The following is a 22,613-nucleotide window of genomic DNA, read 5'->3' as shown; positions in this document are numbered from 1 at the left end:
GGCATGATCCTGCGGTCCCGGGGTTTGAGTTCCGCATTGGGCTCCCTGCATTAAGCCTGCTTCTCCCTCTGCCTCTGTCTCTACCTCTCTCTCTCTGTGTGTGTCTTTCATGAATAAATAAATGAAATCTTTTTAAAAATCTTCATGATGTTGAGTTAGGCAAAGATTTCTTGGATATAACATCAAAAATATGGTCTACAAAAGAAAATTTAATAAATTGATCTTCATCAAAATTGAGAACTTTGGATTTTTGAAAGAATGAACAGATCATTAAAAGAATGAGAAGACAAGGCATGTGCCAGGAGAAAATATTAGCAAATCACTTAATAGAAACCATTCCTTAGGAAGCCCAGACATTGGGGGTGCCATTGGTTCAGTTGTTTGAATGTCTGACTCTTGATATCAGTTCCAGTCTTAATCTCAGGGTTGTGAGTTTGGGCCCCACATTGGACTCCACACTGGGTGTGGAACCTACTTTTAAAAAAAGAAGAAGCAGCCCAGACATTGGACTTATGGCAAAGACTTTATTTATTCTTTCATTTATGTATGTATGTGAGAGAGAGAAAGAGAGAAGTGGGAAAGGAGGGGCACAAGGGAGAGGGAGAGAGAATCTCAAGCAGACTCTCCACTGAATGTGGAGCCTGATGCAGGGCTTGATCTCACAACACTAAGATCATGATCTGAGCTGAAATCAAGTGTAAGGCACCTAACCAACCAAGTCACCAAGCACCTGCTTTTTTTATTTATTTATTTAAATTTTAGTGAATATACAGTGCAATATTGGTTTCTGGAGTAGAATTCAGTGGTTTATCATTTATATACAACTCCCAGTGCTCATCACAAGTGCCCTGTTTAATACCCATCACCCTGCCCACCTCCCACTATCAACCCTCAGTATGTTATATATTGTTAAGAGTGTCTTGTGGGGGGCACTGAGGTGGCTCAGTCAATAAGCATCTGACTGCAGATTTTGGTTCAGGTCATGATCTCAGGGTCCTGGGATGGACCTCTGTGTTAGGCTCTGTGCTCAGCAGGGAGTCTGCTTGAGGATTCTCTCTCCTAGTGCCTCTGCTCTTCCCCTCAGCTTGTGCAAACACATACGTGCATGCGTGTGTGTGTGTGTGTGTGTGCTCTCTCTCTCCAATAAATAAATAAATCTTTTTGAAAAAGAGTCTCTTATGGTTGCTTCCCTCTCTCTTTTTTCCTTTTCCCCCCTTCCCATATGTTCATCTGTTTTGTTTCTTAAGTTTCATATATGAGTGAGATCATGTGGTATTTGCCTTTCTCTGACTGATTTATTCTGCTTAGCACAATATACTGTAACTCCATCCACATCATTGCAAATGTTAAGATTTTTTTTTTTTTGATGACTGGGTAAAATTCCACTGCAAATACATATACCATATCTTTCTATCCATTCATCAGTTGATAGGCATTCAAGCTCTTTCTATAGTTTTGCTATTGTTGTTTTTTTTTTTTTTTTTTTTTTAGTTTTGCTATTGTTGATAATGGTGTTGTCAACATTGAAATGCATGTACCCCTTTGAATCTGTTTTTGTATCCTTCAGTTAAATACCCAGTAGTGTAATTTGCTAGGTCATAGGGTATTTCTATAACTTTTTGAGGAAGCGCCATACTTTTCTGCAGAGTGGCTGCACCAGTTTGCATTCCTACCAAGAGTGCAGGAGGGTTTCCCCCTTCTCATCCTTGCCAACACCTTTGTTTCCCTTGTTAATCTTAGCCGTTCTGACAGGTGTGAGGTGTTATCTCATTGTGATTTTGATTTATAATTCCTTGATGATGAGTGGTGTTGAGAATCTTTTCATGTGTCTGTAGCCATCTGGATATCTTGTTTGGAAAAGTGTCTAGTCACATCTTCTGCTCATTTCTTAGCTGGATTATTTGGGGTTTTTTGGGTTTTGACTTTGATAAATTCTTTCTAGATTTTGGATATGTTACTTGCAAATATCTTCTCCCATTCTGTAGGCTGCCTTTTAGTTTTATTGTTTCCTTTGCTGTGCAGAAGTTTTTATCTTGATAAAGTCCCAATAGTTCGTTTTTGCTTTAGTTTCCCTCCAATGTTATGTCTAGTAAGAAGTTGCTATGGCCTGAAGTCAAAGTGCTTTCTGCCTGATTCTCCTTTAGAATTTTGGTGGTTTCCTGTCTCACATTTAGGCCTTTCATTCATTTTGAATTTATTTTTGTGTATGCTGTAAGAAAGTGGTCCAGTTTCATTCTTCTGAATGTCGCTGTCCTGTTTTCCCAACACCATTTGTTGAGGAGACTGTCTTTTTTCCATTGAATATTCTTTCCTGCTTTGTTAAAAACTTGTTGACCATATAATTGTGGGTCCATTTCTTGGGTCTCTATTTTCTTCCATTGATCTATGTGTCTGTTTTTTTAAAGGTTTTATTTATATATTCATGAGACAGAGAGAGAGAGAGACAGAGACACAGGCAGAGGGAGAAGCAGGCTCCATGCAGGGAGCCCAATGCGGGACTCGATCCCGGGTCTTCAGGATCATGCCCTGGGCTGAAGGTGGCACTAAACTCCTGAGCCATCCAGGTTACCCTATGTGTCTGTTTTTGTGCCAGTACCATACTGTCTTGATGACCGTAGCTTTGTAAAATAGCTTGAAATCTGGAATCATGATGCTTCTAGTTTTGTTCTTCTTCAGAATTACTTTGGCTACTTAGGGTCTTTCAAGGTTCCATACAAATTTTAGGATTGTTTGTTCTAGCTCTGTGAAAAAATGCTGGTGCTGTTCTGATAGGGATTTCATTAAATGTGTAGATAGCTTTGAGTACTATAGACATTTTAACAATATTTGTTCTTCCAATCTGTGAGCATGGAATGCTTTTCCATTTCTTTGTGTAGTCTTCAATAAAATGATCTATGGTTTTCAGAGTATGGATCTTTTACCTCCTTATGTTTATTCCTAGGTATCTTAGTGTTTTTGGTGCCATTATATATGGGATCAATTCCTTGGTTTCCTTTTCTGCTGCTTCATTATTGATGTATAGAAATAGAACAGATTCTGCACATTGCTTTTATATCCTGCAACTTTGCTGAATTCATGTATTAGTTCTAGCATATTTTGGAGGAGTCTTCCAGGTTTTCTACACAGAGTATCATGTCATCTGAAAATAGTGAAGTTTGACTTCTTCCTTGTCAATTTGGATGCCTTTTATTTCTTTTTGCTGTCTGATTGCTAAAGCTAAGACTTCTAGAACTATGTTAAATAGTATGGTGACAGCTGATATCCTTGTTTTATTCCTGGTCATAGGGGAAGGGCTCTAAGTTTTTTCTCATTGAGGATGATATTAACTGTGGGTCTTTCATATATGGCCTTTATGATGTTGAGGTATATCCCATATATCTGTACTTTGTTGAGGGTTTTTTTTATCAAGAAAGAATGCTATATTTTGTCAAATACCTTTTCTGCATCTATTGACAGGATCATATGATTCTTATTCTTTCTTTAATTAATGTGGAGTGTCACATTGGTTGATTTATGAAGTTGAACAACTCCTACAGCCCAGGAATAAGTCTCACTTGATCATGGCAAATAATTATTTTAATGTACTGGTTGAGTTTGATTTGCTAGTATTTTCTTGAGAATTTTTGCATCCATGTTCATCAGGAATATTGGCCTGTAATTTTCCTTTTTAGTGAAGTCTTTATCTGGTTTTGGAATCAGAGTAATGCTGGCTTCATAGAATGATTTTTGAAATTTTCCTTCCATTTCTATTTTTTGGAACAGTTTGAGATAGAATAAGTTTAGCTCTTCTTTAAATGTCTGATAGAATTCCCTCTTAAGACCACCTTTGCTGCATCCCAAAAATTTTAGACTGTCATGTTTTCATTTTTGTTTGGTTCCATGTATCTTTTAAATTTCTTCTTTGATTTACTGGTTAACCCATTCATTCTTTAGTAGGATGGTCTGTAAGTGCATATATTTGAGATCTTTCCAATTTTTTTCTTGTGGTTGACTTCAAGTTTCATAGTGTTATGGTCTGAAAATATGCATGGTATAATCTCGACCTTTTTATATTTGTTAAGGCCTGACTTGTGACCCAGTATGTGTTCTATTCTGGAGAATGTTCCATGTGCACTTGAAAAGAATGTGTATTCTGCTCCTTAGGATGAAATGTTATAAATATCTATGAAGTCCAATCAATCAGTGTGTCATTCAAAGTCATTGTTTCCTTGTTGATTTTCTGCTTAGGTTATCTGTCCATTGCTGTAAGTGGAGTGTTAAAGTCCCCTACTATTATTACATTATTATCAATGAATTTATTTATGTTTATTATTAATTGATTTATATATTTGAGTGGGGCATAAATATTTACAACTAGCTAGATCTTCTTGATGGATAGACCCTTAATTATCTCACATTACAGTCTTTGTTTTAAAATCTAGTTTGTCTGATATAAGTATGGCTACTCTAGCTTTTTAAGATTTCTTTATTCATGGGAGACACAAAAAGAAAGAGAGGCAGAGACACAGGCAGAGGGAGAAGCAGGCTCCATGAAGGGAGCCTGATATGGGACTTGATCCCAGGGTCCCAGAACCATGCCCTGGGCTGAAGGCAGGCGCTAAACCACTGAGCCACCCAGGGATGCCCTACTCTAGCTTTCTTTTGACATCCATTAGCATGATAGATTGTTCTCCATCCTCTCGCTTTAAATCTGCAGATCTCTATAGGTCTCAAATCTCTTGTAGGCATCATAGAGATGGATCTTGTTTTTTAATCCATTCTGATACCCTATATATTTTGATTGAGCATTTAGTCTGCCTACATTCAGAGTAATTATTGAAAGATATGAATTTAGTGCCATTGTGTTAACTGTAGAGATGGTATTTCTGGTGGTGTTCTCTGGTATTTTCTAGTTTTTGTTGCTTTGGTCATTTTTTCTCCATGCAGAGAGTCCCCCTTAAAATTTCTTGTAGGGCTGGTTTAATGATCACAAACTCCTTAGTTTTTGTCCAAGAAACTCTTTGTCTCTTCTATTCTGAATGATAGCCTTGCTGGATAAAAACCTCTTGGCTGCATATTTTTTCCATTCAGCACATTGAATATCTCCTGCCATTTTCTTCTGGCCTTCCATGTTTCTGTGGACAGATCTGGTATGAACCTGATCTGTCTTCCATGTAGGTTAAGGACTTTTTTCTCTTGCTGATTTTAGGATTCTTTCCTTGTGTGTGGATCTTGTGAATTTGACTCTGATATGCCTTGTCGATGGTTGGCTTTTGTTGAATTTAATGGGAGTTCTCTGTGCTCCTTGGATTTTGATGTCTATGTCCTTCCCCAGATTAAAGAAGTTTTCAGCTATAATTTGTTTGAATAAACCCGCCCCTTTTTTGCTCTCTTCATCTTTTGGGACTCCTATGATACAAATGTTATTACATTTTAATAAGTTGCTGAATTCCCAAAGTCTACCGTCATGGTCCATTACCTTCCTCCCCCTCTTCTTTCTATCTTTATTATTTTACATAATTTTATCTTCTATATCACTGATCCACTCCTCTGATTTGTCCACCCTCATTTTTATGGCCTCCATTTGGGATTACATCTCAGTTTATAGCATTTTTAATTTCTGCCTAACTAGACTTTAGTTCTTTTATCTCTGCAGCAACAGATTCTCTAGTGTCTTTTATGCTTTTTTTCTTTTTTTTTTAATATTTTTTTAAAATTTTTATTTATTTATTTATGATAGTCACAGAGAGAGAGAGAGAGAGGCAGAGACATAGGCAGAGGGAGAAGCAGGCTCCATGCACCGGGAGCCCAATGTGGGATTCGATCCTGGGTCTCCAGGATCGCGCCCTGGGCCAAAGGCAGGCGCCAAACCGCTGCGCCACCCAGGGATCCCTTATGCTTTTTTTCAAGGCTAATTAGTAATCCTTATAATTGTTGTTTTAAATTCTAATTCAGACATCTTCCTTATAGCTGTATTGATTAAATCCCTGGACATGAGTTCTACTTCCTGTTCTTTCCTTTAGGGTGAATTTCTCCATCTCATCATTTTATCCAGAAAAGAAAAGAAGAAAAAAACCCCATAAAACAAGAAAAACAAGCAAAAACAACCCCCAAAACCTATCTATCTCCTGAGTACATTTTTGTCTCCTTGTTAAAAGAATCTAGATCCCAAAATTTAAAGAGAGAAAAAGAAAAAGAAAAAACTGAAAATAAACAAAAGCATATACAAAGTGTATATGTAAAGCTAAAAATTTTTTAAATAATAATAAATTTAAAAAGGAATTGAAAAAATAAGACAATAAATTTTTAAATAAAGAATAAAAGTATTCTCCTTTCAATGAGGATGGGCAGGATGAATATGGTGTGACTCACTCTCTAGCCTGGGAGTTGCAAGTTCACAGCCCCCACTCTTCAGTGAGCCCTCATAGAAAAGCAATCACCCCACTTGTGTCCCCAGCTTTCACCCGAATGCTGCATTCACCCAGCCTGTGTCAAAGCTTTTTTATCTCAGGTGTGAAAGTGAGTTTCAAAACTCCAAATTTTAGGGTTGCCCACTGCATGGATCCATGCATTCTTCCAGGGGAGGGTCTTGCTGCACTTCTGCAGTTTGCTGGCCAGTCTCAGGAAAGTGGTTGCATGACTGTGCAGCAGTTGGCAGTTCATGGCAAAATAGAGCTGAAAGCTGGCACCAAGACCCACTGCTCTCAGCCAGCTTCCCAGCTGCTCTGCCTGGAAACAGCACAGCAGGTTGATGCCACCAGTTCTTGCCACCCAGGGGATCCTCAGACCATGCTGTGACTCCTGAGATTCTGCCCCACTTTGCTAATAGGCACCTTTAAGCCAAGCATGTCCTCCATGGTAGCAGACTTCTAAAGTTGCAGATTTTGTGCTCCACTGCCTATAATACTTTGTGGTAACCTCCATAAGGAGGCTCCCTCCCCACTACCATATCCACAGCTATATCTTGGCCAAGTCAATTCTCTGAACCTCCTACCTTCCAAAAGGTGGTTACTTTTCTACTTTCAACTTTTGTTCTCTCAGACCTCAAATTGATTTCTTGGGTGTTCAGAATGATTTGATAATTATCTAGCTATGTTTGAGGGATGAGACAAGCTTAGGAGCCCCCTACTCTTCTGCCATCTTAACTCCTTTCCAGATAAAGACTTTAAATCAGCTGCCTTAAATACACTCAAAGAGCTAAAAGAAAGCGTGTACTAAGAACTGAAAAAATCAGGAAAACAATGTATGAACAAATGTGGTATGTCATTAAAGAGACAAATTATTAAAAGGAGCCATATAGAAATTATGGAGCTAGAAAGTACAATAACTGAAATAAAATTTTCACTGGGGCAGTTCAACATCACATTTGAGCAGGATGAAGACTTCGTGAACTTGAAGATGGGACAATTGAAATTCTGCAATCTGAAGACCCCAAAGGAAAAAAAAAATGGAGAAAAATGAATAGAGCCTAATGGACCTGTGGGACACCATAAAAGGATAAAATATGCATTATGGAAGTCATAGACAGAGAAAAGAAAAAGGTACAGAAAGAATATTAGGAGAAATAATGGCCCAAAAACTTTGAAATGTGGTGAAAGACATGAATCTACAAATCCAAGAAACTCAACATTCTCTACACTGAGATACATTATAATCTAATCATTGAAGACAAAGACAAAGAGATAATCTTGATGGCAACAAGGGCAACTCATCACATACAAGAGATCATCAAAGATAAACAGCCAATTTCTCATCAGAAACCATGGAGCCTAGAAGAAAAGGGGATGGTATATTTGAAGTACTGAAGGAACAAAAAAAGAAATGTCAACCAAGAATTCTGTATCTAGTAAAACTGTCCTTCAAAAAATGTAGGAGAAATTAGTCATTCAAGATAAATAAAAGCTCTGGGAGTTCATTTCCATTAGATCTATCCTACAAAAAAAATGCTAAAGGAAATATTTTAAGTTAAAATGAAAGGGCACTAAACAGAAACTCAACTGTATGAAGAAATAAAGATGTAGGATATAGGTAAACACATAGATAAATATAAAAGCCAGTATCATTGTATTTTTGTCTTTTAACTCCATCTTTTATTTCCTACATGTTTTAAAAGACAAGTACATAAAATTCATTATAAATTTAGGTTATTGAACACACATTAAATAAAGGTGCAATTTATGATAACATAAAGAGGAGGAGGATGGTGCTGTAGAGCAGCAGTGTTTTTTGGGTTTGGGGTTTTTAAAAACTATTTATTTATTTATTTATTTATTTATTTATTTATTTGAGAGAGAAAGAGAGACAGCAAGAGAGAGCAGGGGAGCCTGATGTGAGCCTTAATCCCAGGATCCTGAGATCATGACCTGAGCCAGAGCCAAGTGTTGGCTGCTTAATTGACCTAGCCACCCAGGCACCCCAAGCAGCAGTTTTTTGTGTTAATGAAAATACAAGATACCAAAACTTGGAAAGTAGTGAAGACATTGCTCAGAGAGAAATTTGTAGCTGTAAATGCCTATATTTTAAAAAGAAGAAAGATATCAAATCATCAACATAACTTTATACCTAAAGAACTGGAAAAAGAAGATCAAACTAAACCCAAGACTGGAAGAAAAATAAAGATTAGAAGAGAGATAAATAAAAAATAGAATAGAAAAACAGTAAAGAAACTCAATGAAACTGGGAGTTGGTTCTTTGAAAAGATCAAGAGAATTGATCCACCTTTAGCTAAACTGACAAAAAGGAGAGAAGGCTCAAATATCTAAAATTAGAAATGAAAGTGAGTCACTGCTATCAAACTCACACATAAAAATGATATAATAGTATGAGTAATTATATGCTGATAGCTAGATAACTTAGGAAAAATACCTAGAAACACAAAAATTACCAGAACTGATTCAAGAAAAAATAGAAAATTTGAACAAACCTATGCAAGTTAAGAGATTGAACCAGGAATAAAAAACCTTACAACAACAAAAGACCAGGATTAGATGGCTTTGCTGATGAATTCTACAAAACATTTAAAGAAGAATGAACCCTAACCCTTGACAAACTGTTCCAAAAATATAGGAGGAAGGAACACTTTTTAACTCATTCTATGAGGCCAGCATTACCCTGATACCAAAGACCGACATCAGAAGAAAAGGAAATTACAGACCAATATCCCTCATGAGTATTTATGTGCAAATTCTCAACAAAATACCAGGAAACCAAAGCCAATAACATATTTGAAAGATTATACATCATTACCAAGTGGTATTTATCTCAGAATGTGTTGGTTCAACATAAGAAAATCGATGTAACACATCACATTAAAATAATGGTAAAAATGATCATTTCTATTGATACAGGAAAGGCATTTGACAAAATCCAACACCATCTTATGATAGAAAATACTTAGAAAACAAGGAGTAAATGGGAACCTTCTCAGCATAGTAAAGGGCACTTGTGAAAAACCCACAGCCTGGGGCACCTGGGTGACTTAGTCTGTTAAACATCTCCCTTCAGCTCAGGTCATTGATCCTGGGGCCCTGGGATCAAGTCCCACATTGGGCTCCCTGCTCAGTGGGGAGTCTGCTTCTCCCGCTCTTCCTCACTGATGCTCTCTCTCACTATCTCTCTCTTTCCATCTCTCTCTCTCTATCTCAAATAAATAAATAAGATCTTAAAAAAAAAAAACACAGCTAACTTCATACTTCATGGTGAAAGACTAAAAACTTTCTAAGAACAAGACAAGGGTGCTTACTTTCACCACTACTATTCAACATTTTACTGGAAGTTCTGGCCAGATCAAATAGACAAGAAAAAGAAATAGTTAACATTCATATAGGAAAGGAAGAAGTAAAACTATCTGAATTCACAGATGACATAATTCTATTTTTAGAAAATAAGAATCCATAAAAGTCACTAGAAGCAATAAATAAATTCAGCAAAGTTGCTATGTACAAGATTAAAACACAAAAATCAATTGTGCTTCCTAGAAGTTGATTCTCAACTATAAAGAATAAACTGATGGTTACCAGAGGAGAGGTGGGTGGGGTCATGGGTGAAATAAGTGATAGGTATTAAAGAGGACACTTGTGATGAGCACAGGGTGTTGTATTGAAGTGTTTAATCACTATATTGTACACCTGAAACTAGTATTACACTGTATGTTAACTAACTATAATTTCATTTTAGCGCAAAAAAATGGGGAAAAAATCACGCATTCTACATATTTGCAATGAACAATCCAAAAAGGAAATTGAGAAAGCAATTCCAGGGCAGCCCCGTGGCACAGCGGTTTAGCGCCGCCTGCAGCCCAGGGTGTCATCCTGGAGACCCTGGATCAAGTCCGCGTCGGGCTCTCTGCGTGGAGCCTGCTTCTCCCTCTGCCTGTGTCTCTGCCTCTCTCTCTCTCTCTCTCTCTCTCTCTCTGTGTCTCTATGAATAAATAAATTAAAAATCTTTAGAAAAATTAAAAAAAGAGAAAGCAATTCCATTCACAATAGCATCCAATAGAATAAAATATGTAGGAAGAGATTTAACCAAGGAGGTGAGAGACTAGCACACTGAAAGCTAAAAAACATCACTGAAAGAAACCCCCCCAAACTGGAAGGACATCTTAGGTTAATGAGATGGAAGCTTTAATATTATTTATTTTTTTAATATTATTTAAATGGAAATACTGCCCAAGGCAATCTGCAGATTCAGTGCAATTTGTATCATAATTCTAGAGGTTTTTTTTTTTTTTTTCAGAGAAGGAAAGACCAATCCTCAAAATTAATGGAATTGCAGGAGGCCCCAAATAGTCAAAACAATCATGAAAAGGAGTAAAATTGTTGGACTCACACTTCTCACCTATATAACAATCAAAATGGTGTGGTATTTGCATAAGGATTGACACACGAGACAGAATTGAGAATCCAGAAATAAACTTATACATCTATGGCCAACTGATTTTGGCAAAGGTGCCAAGCCCATTCAATTAAAGAAAAAATAATCTCTTCAATAAATGGTGTTAGGACAACTAGATATCCACATGCAAAAGAATGAGTTTGAACCATACTTCACACCATCTACAAAAATTAACTCAAATGGATTACTGACCTAAGTATAACAAGTAGAACCATAAAACTTTGAGAAGAAAACACAGAGGTAAATCTTTATAACTTTTGACTTGGAATGGATTTTTAGATATGATATCAAAAGCACAAGTAACGACAAAATAAGTTGAACTTTATCAACATTAAAAACTTTTGTATATCAAAGGTCATTCGTTATCAAGGAAGTGAAAGCATAACCTACAGAATGGTAGAAAAGATTTGTAAATCATATATCTGATGACGGTTTAATATCCAGAATATATAACTAACTCTTACAACTCAGTAGCAAAAAGACATAACCCAACCTAAAAATGGGCAAAGGATTTGAATAGATACTACTCAAAAGAAGATATACAAATGACCAATAAGCACATGAAAAGATGCTCAACATCACTAGTCATTGGGAAAATGCAAATTAAAACCACAAGGAAATACTACTTCACTTCTACTAGAATGGCTATAATAATTTTTTTTAAAGTGAGAATGTGGAGAAATAAGAACCCTCATTTATTGCTGATATGAGTGTAAAATGGTGCATTTGTTGTGGATAAGTTTGGCTTTTGTTCCAAAAGCTAAACATAGGATTACCATTCAACCCAGCAGTTCCCTTCCTAGGTTCCTACCCAAAAGAATTGAAATAGGGATTCAAACATACTTGTACAGCAGTGTTAATTGAAGCATTATCACAACAGCCAAAAAGTGGAAATAACCCAAGCATTCATCAAGTGATGGATGGATAAACAAAGTATGGTAATGTACAGGTAATGGAATATTACTCAGCCTTAAAAAGTAACAGAATTCTGTCTGATATATGCCCCAACATGGATGAACTTTGAAAACATTATACTAAGTGAAGGAAGCCAAACACAAAAGACCATATAGTGTAAAAATCCATTTACATGAAATGTTCCAGATAGGCAAATCTATAAAAACGGAAGTAGATTAGTAGTTGCCGAAAGCTGATGGGAGGAGGGAAAGAGATTGGGAGGGTGACAGCTAAAGGATATGTGTTTCTTTTTGGGATGATAAAAATGTCCTAAGATTGGTTGTGGTGATGGTTGTTCTACACCCTGCAAATTAACTGAGATCATTGATTGTGCACTTTCTTTTTTGCTGTTGTTTATACACTTTACATAGATGAGTATGTTATGTGAATTATATCTCATTAAAGCTTTTTATGGGCAAAAGATTTAAATAGACATGCCTCCAAAGAAGACAGTTGAATGGCCAATAAGCACAGTAAAAGATGCTCAACATTATTAGCCTTTGGGGAAAGTCAAATCAGAACCACAGTGAGATTAATTCACATTGTAGGATGATTGATTGAAAAGAGATAGTGGGTATTGATGAGAGGGTGGAGAAATCAGAACCCTAGTCTTGGCAGGATAGTAAAAGGATGAAATTGCTTTGGAAACGTCTGGCAGTCAGTGCCTCAAAAGGTTACATGTACAATTACCATATAGCCCAGCATGTCCACACTTACATGTATACCCAAGAGAAATGAAAACATATGCCCACACAGAAACTTTTACACAATTGTTCATAGTAATATTATTTATAATAGAAAAAAGTGAAAACAACCTAAATGTCTATCAACTGATGAGTGGATAAATAGCATATCTTCACAATGGATTATTATTCAGCCATAAAAAGGAATAAAGTACTGATTCATGGTCAAATCTTGAAAACATTATGTTTGGTGAAAAAAAAAGCCTATTACAAAAGACCACAAATGTATGAATCCGTTTAGATAGAATATCCATTTAGATAGAATATCCATTGAGATAAAATAGGCAAATCCATAGCAATGTAAGGGGTGGATCAGGGACTGCTGGGGGCTGGGGCTGATCGATAGAGTACACATCCAAGAAACTAGTAAAAACACTTATTTACAGGTGGCAGGATGCCATGGATATTCTGAGACTTCTTTGTGTGTACTTTTTCATACTGTTGCTTGTTTTTGAGCCATAAAATTTCCAAATGAAATATAATAAAACTTAAAAACATGAAAGTACTATATTTTATATGTAACCTCAGTGCTGAGGTTACAAGTAATTTTAAAAAATAATTAATGCTTCTATTTCCCAAATATCCTATAATAAATACATATTTGTTTTATAACCAAGAACAAATAAAACTGAGAAATATAATAAGTTCAGGATAAAATTTCTTTCAATCAGTATATGAAGTCACAAAATGGAAGGTAAAAGTCTCAATCTCTTATTCTTACTGCTTAAAGCTAACTCTCTAAAAGTTCTTTTTCTGCATGTATATATTTTATATGTATTTACAAGCATCTAAAACGTATTTTTACATGAATAAAGTCATACTTTATGCACCTTACTTTTTTAACATGTATTTTTGTATGTTTATAACATATAGTGACACCCCATTCTTTAATCAGTTCCATTGTGGTAAACATAGAACTGGTTTTAACCAAGGGCTGTTTGGTTTTTTTTTTTAAGTATCTTTTTTTTTAAATTTATTTTTTATTGGTGTTCAATTTACCAACATACAGAATAACCCCCAGTGCCCATCACCCATTCACTCCCACCCCCCGCCCTCCTCCCCTTCCACCACCCCTAGTTCGTTTCCCAGAGTTAGCAGTCTTTACGTTCTGTCTCCCTTTCTGATATTTCCCACACACTTCTTCTCCCTTCCCTTCTATTCCCTTTCACTATTATTTATATTCCCCAAATGAATGAGAACATATAATGTTTGTCCTTCTCTGACTGACTTACTTCACTCAGCCCAAGGGCTGTTTGTTTGTTTGTTTGTTTTTATTTTTATTTTTGGATGTGCTGCTGCTTTATTACTGCATTTTCTTGAAGAACATTTTCAACATGCCACCAAGGTTACTTAAATTCAGCTATCCCCCCCCGCCGCCCCCCCCCCCCCCCCCCCCCCCCCCCCGTCTTCCTTCTTATTTGCATGGAGGTTCAGAAGGTGAGGGATTTACTCAAAGGAACAGAAAGGGACAAAAGAATCAGCAAAGACTTAAATAAAGAGGTCAGGGAGGAGTTGAGATTGAAAGCCTCTACCTCTCTGGCCCTTGGTTCTCATCCTTCAGCTCAAGAAAGGCAGACTTCGTAGGGTGGCTGGGGGAACACGTGCCTTTTATTGGTCTAAGAAGCATAACTAGTTAATAGGCTTGGGCAGAACTCCCCTAGCTGTATGGCTCCCATCTTTTTGTTTTTTTAATAATAAATTTATTTTTTATTGGTGTTCAATTTGCCAACATACAGAATAACACCCAGTGCTCATCCCGTCAAGTGCCCCCCTCAGTGCCCGCCACCCAGTCACCCCCACCCCCCGCCCTCCTCCCCTTCCACCACCCTTAGTTTGTTTCCCAGAGTTAGGAGTCTTCATGTTCTGTCTCCCTTTCTGATATTTCCTACCCATTTCTTCTCCCTTCCCCTCTATTCCCTTTCACTATTATTTATATTCCCCTAATGTATGGCTCCCATCTTACCTCTCCTGGGAGTTTGTGACTCACCCCCAAGGAAGAAGAGTGTTCTGGACAGGGGTGGCAGATAGAGCCAAGATAAAAAATACAGAACTGGGGTCCAAAGGGGTATCATGAAGTAGAAAACACAGGGTTATGAGATCATCCAAATAAAAAGTCCACCAGGGCAGAAGAGAAGTTTCTCCACATGGGCCCCCCACCTGCCCTTGCCAGGAATGGGAGGGGGCAGGAAGCTTTGGCTGGAGATTTCCTACTGTGCCCTTCGTGCCATCAGCATCTCCCGGATGTTGTCCTCAGCTTCCTTCACACTCCGCTCCAGGTAGGATTTTTTCTGTTCCAGTTCTTTAATTTTTTCTTCTGCTATTTTCTGTTTCTCTAACAGTTGATGGTGAATTACCTCCTTGGACTGAAGAATAAACATTCTTCCTACACCTTCATACATGTTAGTCTCATCTACCAAAGTCATAATCTCTGTATCTGTAAGATGTGCGTGCTTTTTCGTTCTGTTTAGCTGTTCAATCCGTATGTCTGCAAGCTTCACCTTCTGCTGAATGTCAATATCTTTGGCTTGAAGTTCTGTGAAGGCCTTGTTCAACTCCAGATCCACGGGAGCCACCGTCTTGGTTCACTCGGTGCACCTGTGCCACCAAGGGCTGTTTACACTGTTTCCAATTTATTTGTACATCAGATGCTAGAATGAACATTCTTATTGATGTATCTATATTCATATCTATATTTATATACCTATATGCCAGTATCTATTCAGAGGATGATTTCCTAGCAGAGAGATTGGTAAACACTTGTTTTTTGTTTTTAGGTTGAATATAGTTGTTTTTAAAATAGTTTTCTTTTTTTTAATTTAAATTCAATTTGCCACCCAGTGCTCATCCAATCAAGTGCCCTCCTTAGTGCCCATCACCCAGTCACTTCATCCCCCATCTCCTCCTCTACCCAAACTCTTTGTTTGTTTCCCAGAGTTAGGAGTCTCTCATGGTTTACCTCCCTAATTATTTGCCACTCAGTTCCCCTCCTTTCCTTTATAATCCCTTTCACTATTTCTTATATTCCACATATGAGTGAAACCATATGATTGTCCTTCTCTGATTGATTTACTTCACTCAGCCTAATACCCTCCAGTTCCATCCACGACGAAGCAAACACTTTTTTAAAAAATCATTTAGAATAGAACTTCAATAAAAAATATTTTAAAAGAAAATAAATAAATAAATAAATAAATAAATAAATAAATAAATAAATAAATAAATAAATAAATAAATAAAATAAATCTTTTACAGATGTTTGGGACCAGGAACCAGAGACAGTTCATGCAGAGCTGTGCCGCCGTATTTCCCCACTAGGTGGCAGGAGAGGACTATCCATCTCTCAGACAAGCGTGCCTTGTGCATTTCAAAAACTTGGTAAAGGAACTTAGAGACATAATATTAATGTCTCCTAGATAATAATGAATAAAAGAAGGACATGACATCAATGCAAGTTGTAACAGTGCAAATTCCATGAATAACAACAGCAGAACATTTAGAATCTTTTTTAATCACCATTTTACTTGGTAATGATGAAATTTTTTCCTTTTAAGTAGGTTCCATGCCCAAGATGAGGCTTGAACTCACAACCTCCAGATCAAGAGTCACATGTTCCACCAACTCAGCTAGTCAAGCGCCCCAATAATCAAATATTTTTCTGAAAGTGTTGGCCACAATACTGTACGCAAATCTAAAGCTCCTAGATTTTGCTCAGTCCTGTCTTCTTGTGAGAAAACTGATGATTGTTTTGGACATCGCCCCCTTAGTCATAAGCCATCGTTTGCAATGCCAGCAGGCATAATGGGAAGGGGGTTTGCAAGCTGGGTAGAAAATGGTATCTTCTGTTTCTAATGAAAAACTACATAGGCTGTGTGGGATAAAGTACCCAGAAGAAGAAATAAGGAGCAAAATTTAAGCTGTGTATTGGAGGGACTTACTTCAGAAATTATATGTAGGGGTTGAGAAGAGGAATTAATTATGTAATGGAAACATACGCCATAGAAAGTAAAAGGTCACGGAGATATGCTCTATTTTAGTAATGTGCCAGAGGATCTTGGCCGTGTTGAGGTTCAGGATAGTTCTGAATTTAGCTTGAGAACATATCTTTGGATTCCAAGGTATTATATATGTAGGATCTTAGAAGATCTAGATGCCAATGGACCTCTGCCATCTTGTTCTGACAGCACGACAGTGTGAAATCTCTGCAAATCCAGTCTGTACCTGTATTTGAGGATTAATTACACATCAGAGTCTAAAGAGCAGCAGGTGCTGTGTGGAACCATTTGCCCACTATACTGCAGACCTGAAACTAATGTAACACCGTATGTTAACTAATTGGAATCAAAGTAAAAGCTTTTTTAACAATCATGACCTAGGGCAGCCCCGGTGGGTGGCTCAGCGGTTTAGTGGCGCCTTCGGCCTGGGGTGTGATCCTGGAGACCTGGAATCGAGTCCCCCATCGGGTTCCCTGCATGGGGCCTGCTTCTCCCTCTGCCTGTGTCTTTGCCTCTCTCTGTGCATGTGTGTGTCTGTCATGAATAAATAAATAAAATCTTTAAAAAAAATCACAACCTAATTTTTGTTATAATCCTGGGATGAAGCAATATCCATGGCAAATGGGCAAGAAACAGTTCTTTTTTTTTTTTAAGATTTATTTATTTATTCATTCAGAGAGAGCGAAGAGAGAGGCAGAGACATAGGCAGAGGGAGAAGCAGGCCCCACGCAGGAAGCCCGATGTGGGACTCGATCCTGGGTCTCCAGGATCACACCCTGGGCTGCAGGCGGCGCTAAACCGCTGCGCCACCGAGGCTGGCAAGAAACGGTTCTAAAAGTTCTTTAAAACTTCTTACCTACTTGGAGGTTATTTTCTCTCTGAATTAAAAAAGCGTTTAAACTGGCACAGCAGTTTTCCAACTTATTTTTTTAGCATCAGACTCTTGTAAAAATGAAATTTTGACACAAGATCTCAATATATTGAATCCAAACTGATAAAACGAAAAGTAGGTCTAGCTGAAAGACTTTCAGAAAGAGGCCATCCGGCTTCCTGGAGCACTTGACTGCATGGCTCTGCCACTGGTTACTGCAGGTGGAGACACACCCGCCCTGTAGCCAGGCCACTCCCAGGTTCATGACTGCCCTGAAGTCATCCCTGACTCACTGAACAAGCAATTATCAAATGCTTACTGTTTGCCAGGTCCTGGACAGTCCTGGATATACAAAACTGAGTAAGGCTCGGGCCTCATCCTTGAAGAGCCCACAGTCGTGTGGCGGACTCCGTTCCCCACGTCAGGGACCCTTACCACTGCCTAGGCTGCTCATCAAAAAAATGCCTATTTCTGGGTTTCCCCTCAAGGTGCCAATTTAAAAGGTAAGAGGTGGAACCCAGAAATCTGCCGCCTTAATAAACATCAATCTGGTGGGAGAGGCAGAAACACAAACAAGGATGTCATCATCATAGAACAGTACACTGAGAGTCATGGTGGAAGCATGCAGGAGCAATCACAGGAGGGCCTGGGAGGGAGCAGCACCCAGAGGCAGTCAAACATAGCTTTAGAAGGGGGTGTGACATAGGCTGATGACACGAGTGATGTTTGGGCCTGGAGATGGCACCATTGTGTGCGGCTAGCTGAGCAGCAGTGAGACCAGGTAGGGGGCCAAGTAATGCAGAAGAGAGGTGGTGAAGGGCTGGGCTAGCTCAGCGGTGGCAGATGGTATCCAATACTAACCATGAGAATGGCTGACACTTGTTACTGCCCACCAGTCACTGTGCTAAAGGACTTTCCCTGTACTCTCATTTAATTCTCACAAATCCTACAGGGTAGCTACTGCTAGAATTCCTATTTCATAGATCATGACATGGATGTTTGGAGAGGTCAAGCAATTTGCAGAAAGGAAGGCAGGACTGTTCATCTGCAAACCTATGCCTTTAACTACAACGACTAAATTACATTGGCTTGGGGGACCTTGATGGCTCAGTGGTTGAGCGTCTGCCTTTGGCTCAAGTTGTGATCCTGGGGTCCTGGGATCAAGTCCCCCTCCCTCTGCCTGTGTCTCTGCCTCTCTCTATATGTCTCTCATGAATTTAAAAAAAAAAGTCTTTAAAAAATAAATCACATTGGCTCTTAGAGTATATAGAAGAATGAATGGATTAAAACAATCCGTAAGAGGTAAATTCAAAGGACTTGATGATTGGTTGGATGTAGGATGTAGGGGGTAAGGAGCTACTTTAGCTTGGGGTGCCTGGGTGATACCAGAACCCTGGACAGTGAATTCTGGAAAGGAATTTGCTTATGGTAGAAGATTCTTGGGCCATGATGAGTTTGAGGTATGGACCTAGGGAAAATCCCGTGGGTAACTGGATAGATGGGTGTGAGGTTTGGGATTGAAATGAGATCAAGATATAAGTTTGGGGGTTAGTAGAAACCATGAAACTGGGTGAGTTCACTCAGGGAGAAGGTGTAGAGTGAGAAAAACAGAAGAAGGCAGAGGAAGAAGAGGAATCTGCAAAGGAGACCAAGAAGGAATATGACGGAGCAATGAGATGTCGTTGGAGCCAAGGTAGCAGAGATTCAAGAAGTCAGAGCTCAGTAGTTCAAGTGCACTAGAGAGGTCTAGGAGGAACAGAGCTGAACAATGTCCACTGGATCAGAGAATGTGATGGTTTCTGGTGACTCTAACGAGACCCTATGATCTCAGGAGCCCATGATAGCACATGGAATTTAAAAAGCAATAACAAAGCGGGAAGAGCAAATGTGGACACTTCTGAGGTGAGAAGTGGGGAGAAAAATTTCATAATACTTACAGGGGAGTGTAGTAGCTAAAGAGAAGTTTCAAGCTTCACACACACAGCGTTGGCATTTCTCACCATAAACTTGTAGGATGACATGTGTACTTCATCCTTTCCCTCATTGCTTCTGTAACCATGCAAGTGACCCTGGTTTTCAAGCCAAAAAATATGGAAGAGGAATTTCAGCCAAAGATCAAGGTGAGGAATGACTTTTGCTCCCAAGTCCTCCATTCCTTGGAAATCTTTCTTTTATTCCCACAGCTGCTATGACAACAACCAATCCAGATTTGCTCTGCTACGGGAGGTTCGGTCAACAGCAGAATCTGTTGTCACCTTTGCCTAATGATTACTGGGGAAACAACCATATCCTGTGCTCAGCTTAACCAACTAACACATGGCCAGTTGTTCTTTTCACTGGCACCTTTCGAGTTCTACAGAAACCATAAAACTAAAACAACAACAAAGAGCTGTTGGGTGGCACTGGATTAGACCTGTGTGTCACCTGGCCCTGAGCACACCCGCACACCTGCTGGAATCTGTCTTGGCTGCTGCGCAGAGCTCGCTGCACCTCTGGCTAAGTGTTCAGGAACTGCCTAGGGGTGCAGTGAGTCTGCCCAGCAGCCTCTGAGCTAGCTCTATCTCTGCTCAAATAAATCTATGGAACAAGAACATTGTTTCATTTCACATTTGTTTTATTTTTTAAAAGATTTTATTTATTAACTTGAGAGAGAGAGCATGAGTGGTGGGGGATGCAGAGGGAGAGGGAGAAGTAGACTCCCTGCTGAGCAGGGAGACTCACACGGGGCTAGATCCTAAGCTCCTGAGATCATGACCTGAGCCGAATGCAGATACTTAACCGATTAAGCCACCCAGATGCCCCTCATTTTACATTTAATTAAAAATAACAAATTTTTGCCTATTTAAGTGGAGGGTGGTTAGTAATTGCTCCTCAGTTTTCTGCAAATCCCGAGCAAGGAAAAATCAACCCACCTGGTTTGTTTGGGATGAGTAGGTGAGTGAAAGAGCTCAGGTCCTGGGCTCCTCTAAGGATGCACAGACAGGTGCAGAGTCAAGGGGGAGATTTGAAGGGCTTTGTAGGGGGTGGGTTTCAAGTTGAAAGTTGGCTGTATTTATAATCCAGGGTGGATGTGGAGTGAAATGCTCTGTGTGTGGGAGAAATGGGTGCTACAGAAGAGATGACTTGTGGAGCAAGTGCCTAGGGGACAGGGGACCCAGAAGAAGAGCAGGGGTCACCTGAGACTGGAGGGAGGGAGGGGAGCTTGGCGTGGGTCTAGATAGTGATAAGAACCACTACATACTGGACACTTGGTATGTGTCTGGCAATGCCGGGCACTGACAGCCACGGGCCTGTTCAACCATTCTACGGTCAAAGAGACTGGGGCTCAGACAAGCTAATCAACTTGTTCAAGTTCATACAATTCGTAGGTGGTGATCCAGTGTTGAACCTGGGCAGCCTCCCTCTGGGGATGGCGCTGTTAACAACACAACACACTGTATGGCCCAACCTGTCTTAAGCAAAGGGTCTGAAGTTGAAAGAGATCACACCTCCTAGTTTAATTGTCTCCCTTTAGCAAGAAGTAAAGTCATTTGGCCAGAGTGAGGGCACAGGAACTGAAGGGGAGGCATGGAGACAGTGGTCAAGGTTGGGAATCACTTGGGGGATGATGCTATCCAAAGACAAGGAAAAGTATCCTTAGAAGGTCTGGATGCAACAGGGCACTTGTTGTTCCCTCTGCAGTTATTTGTAAGATTATGACTTCTCACAGTAGCACAGAGGTCTTTGGGCCCTGGCCAGAGATGGTAGATTGTAGTATCCATCCAACATGAAGAGGAGAGAACTGGGATCAGTTGTGTGTGAACTGTGGCCTAGGAGGAGTGGGGACAGCAGGAAGGTCAGGAGACACTGATGGAATGGGATGGAACAGAGTGTTCTGGAGATGAGAAAGACTGGAGGCTGTGGTCAGAGGGTGGGTGTATCAGCTGGGGGCTTTATGCTAGAATGTGAATTCAAGTGACATGAAGTAATGAGAATATTTATTATGGCATGGCTGTGAGTCCCTAGCTAAGGGCATTTCAGGCCAGCTGAGAAGGGGTTCAATACTGCCTTTATCCTATAAATTTCCATTCTTGTGCTGATTTCATCTTCCTGCTGGTAGCAAGGTGGTCAGACCAGTTCCAGGAGTAAAGCAACAGAAATGATATTTTCTGATCTTTGGAGCAAAGAACTTTCTCACTGCAACCTCACAGCAGGCTCCCTCATGCTCAGTGACCAGCACTGGGTCACAAGCTGGCTCCTGAGCAAGTCTCAGACCCTCAGACCTCAGCCCAGCACTGAAGCAGGTGGGGTGGGATCTGCCTTCCCTGAGCACTTACTGACGTGAGAGAGGTGCCACCTAAATACAGTCATTGTCCCATTAGGGAGGCAGAGAGTCCCCCATAGTGAGATATTGGAGCTTGAGATGCTTAAGGTGAAATTCAAAACATAAGCAAGACCCAGGCAGCAGGCCTGGTGGGGAGTGGGTGGTTGAAGTCAAGTGGGGATGAAGGTATCTAAAGTTAGGAAGGCCCAGGACTCAGACGCCGGAGCTTCTGGATGGATGATCCACACAGGTACTGATAGTGCCAAGAATTAAGGCAATAGTGGTGCCTGGCTGGCTCAGTTGTTAGAGCCCACGACTCTTAATCTTGGGGTTGTGGGCTTGAGCCCCACATTGGTCATGGAGTCTACTTTAAAAAATAATAAAATTTGGAAGAAAAAAAAAAGAATAAAGGCAATAGATGGCGAGGGTCAGGGAGTGGGGATGGAGAGAGGGACCCTGTAAGCCAAACTACCAACTCTTCAGTAAATGACAGGGATGAAGCACAAGAGAGAAGGAGGGTGGGTAATCCTTCCTTTCCTTCTCCTTTAAACCCAATTGATTATAAGGTCTTTAAGTGGGGTAGCTCCAGTGATGCAGCGGTTTAGCGCTGCCTGCAGCTCAGAGCCTGTCCTGGGGACCCTGGATCGAGTCCCGCATCGGGCTCTCTGCATGGAGCCTGCTTTTCCCTCTGCCTTTGTCTCTGCCTCTCTCTCTCTCTGTCTCTATGAGTAAATAAATAAAATCTTTAAGAAAAAAAAAAAAGGTCTTTAAGTGTTTCCAAGTCTTATCCCTACTGTGCCAGCCCAAGCACTCATTTCTCCTCTGTGCTAGCTAGGGCAGCAGCTTCTAGACCAGGCCTCTGGTCTACTTCTTACCAC

General features: G+C 39.7%; 1 pseudogene; it reads right to left on the bottom strand.

Moving 5' to 3' along the window:
* Positions 1-14,646: 14,646 nt before the first annotated feature.
* On the bottom strand, positions 14,647-19,453 carry LOC144315303 (prefoldin subunit 1 pseudogene; annotated as a pseudogene).
* Between the last annotated feature and the right edge of the window lie 3,160 nt (positions 19,454-22,613).

This window comes from Canis aureus, chromosome 6 (assembly GCF_053574225.1).
Source record: "Canis aureus isolate CA01 chromosome 6, VMU_Caureus_v.1.0, whole genome shotgun sequence".
Lineage (NCBI taxonomy): Eukaryota > Metazoa > Chordata > Mammalia > Carnivora > Canidae > Canis > Canis aureus.
Note: the sequence above shows the minus strand (reverse complement) of the source record. Positions and strands in the feature narration are given on the sequence as shown.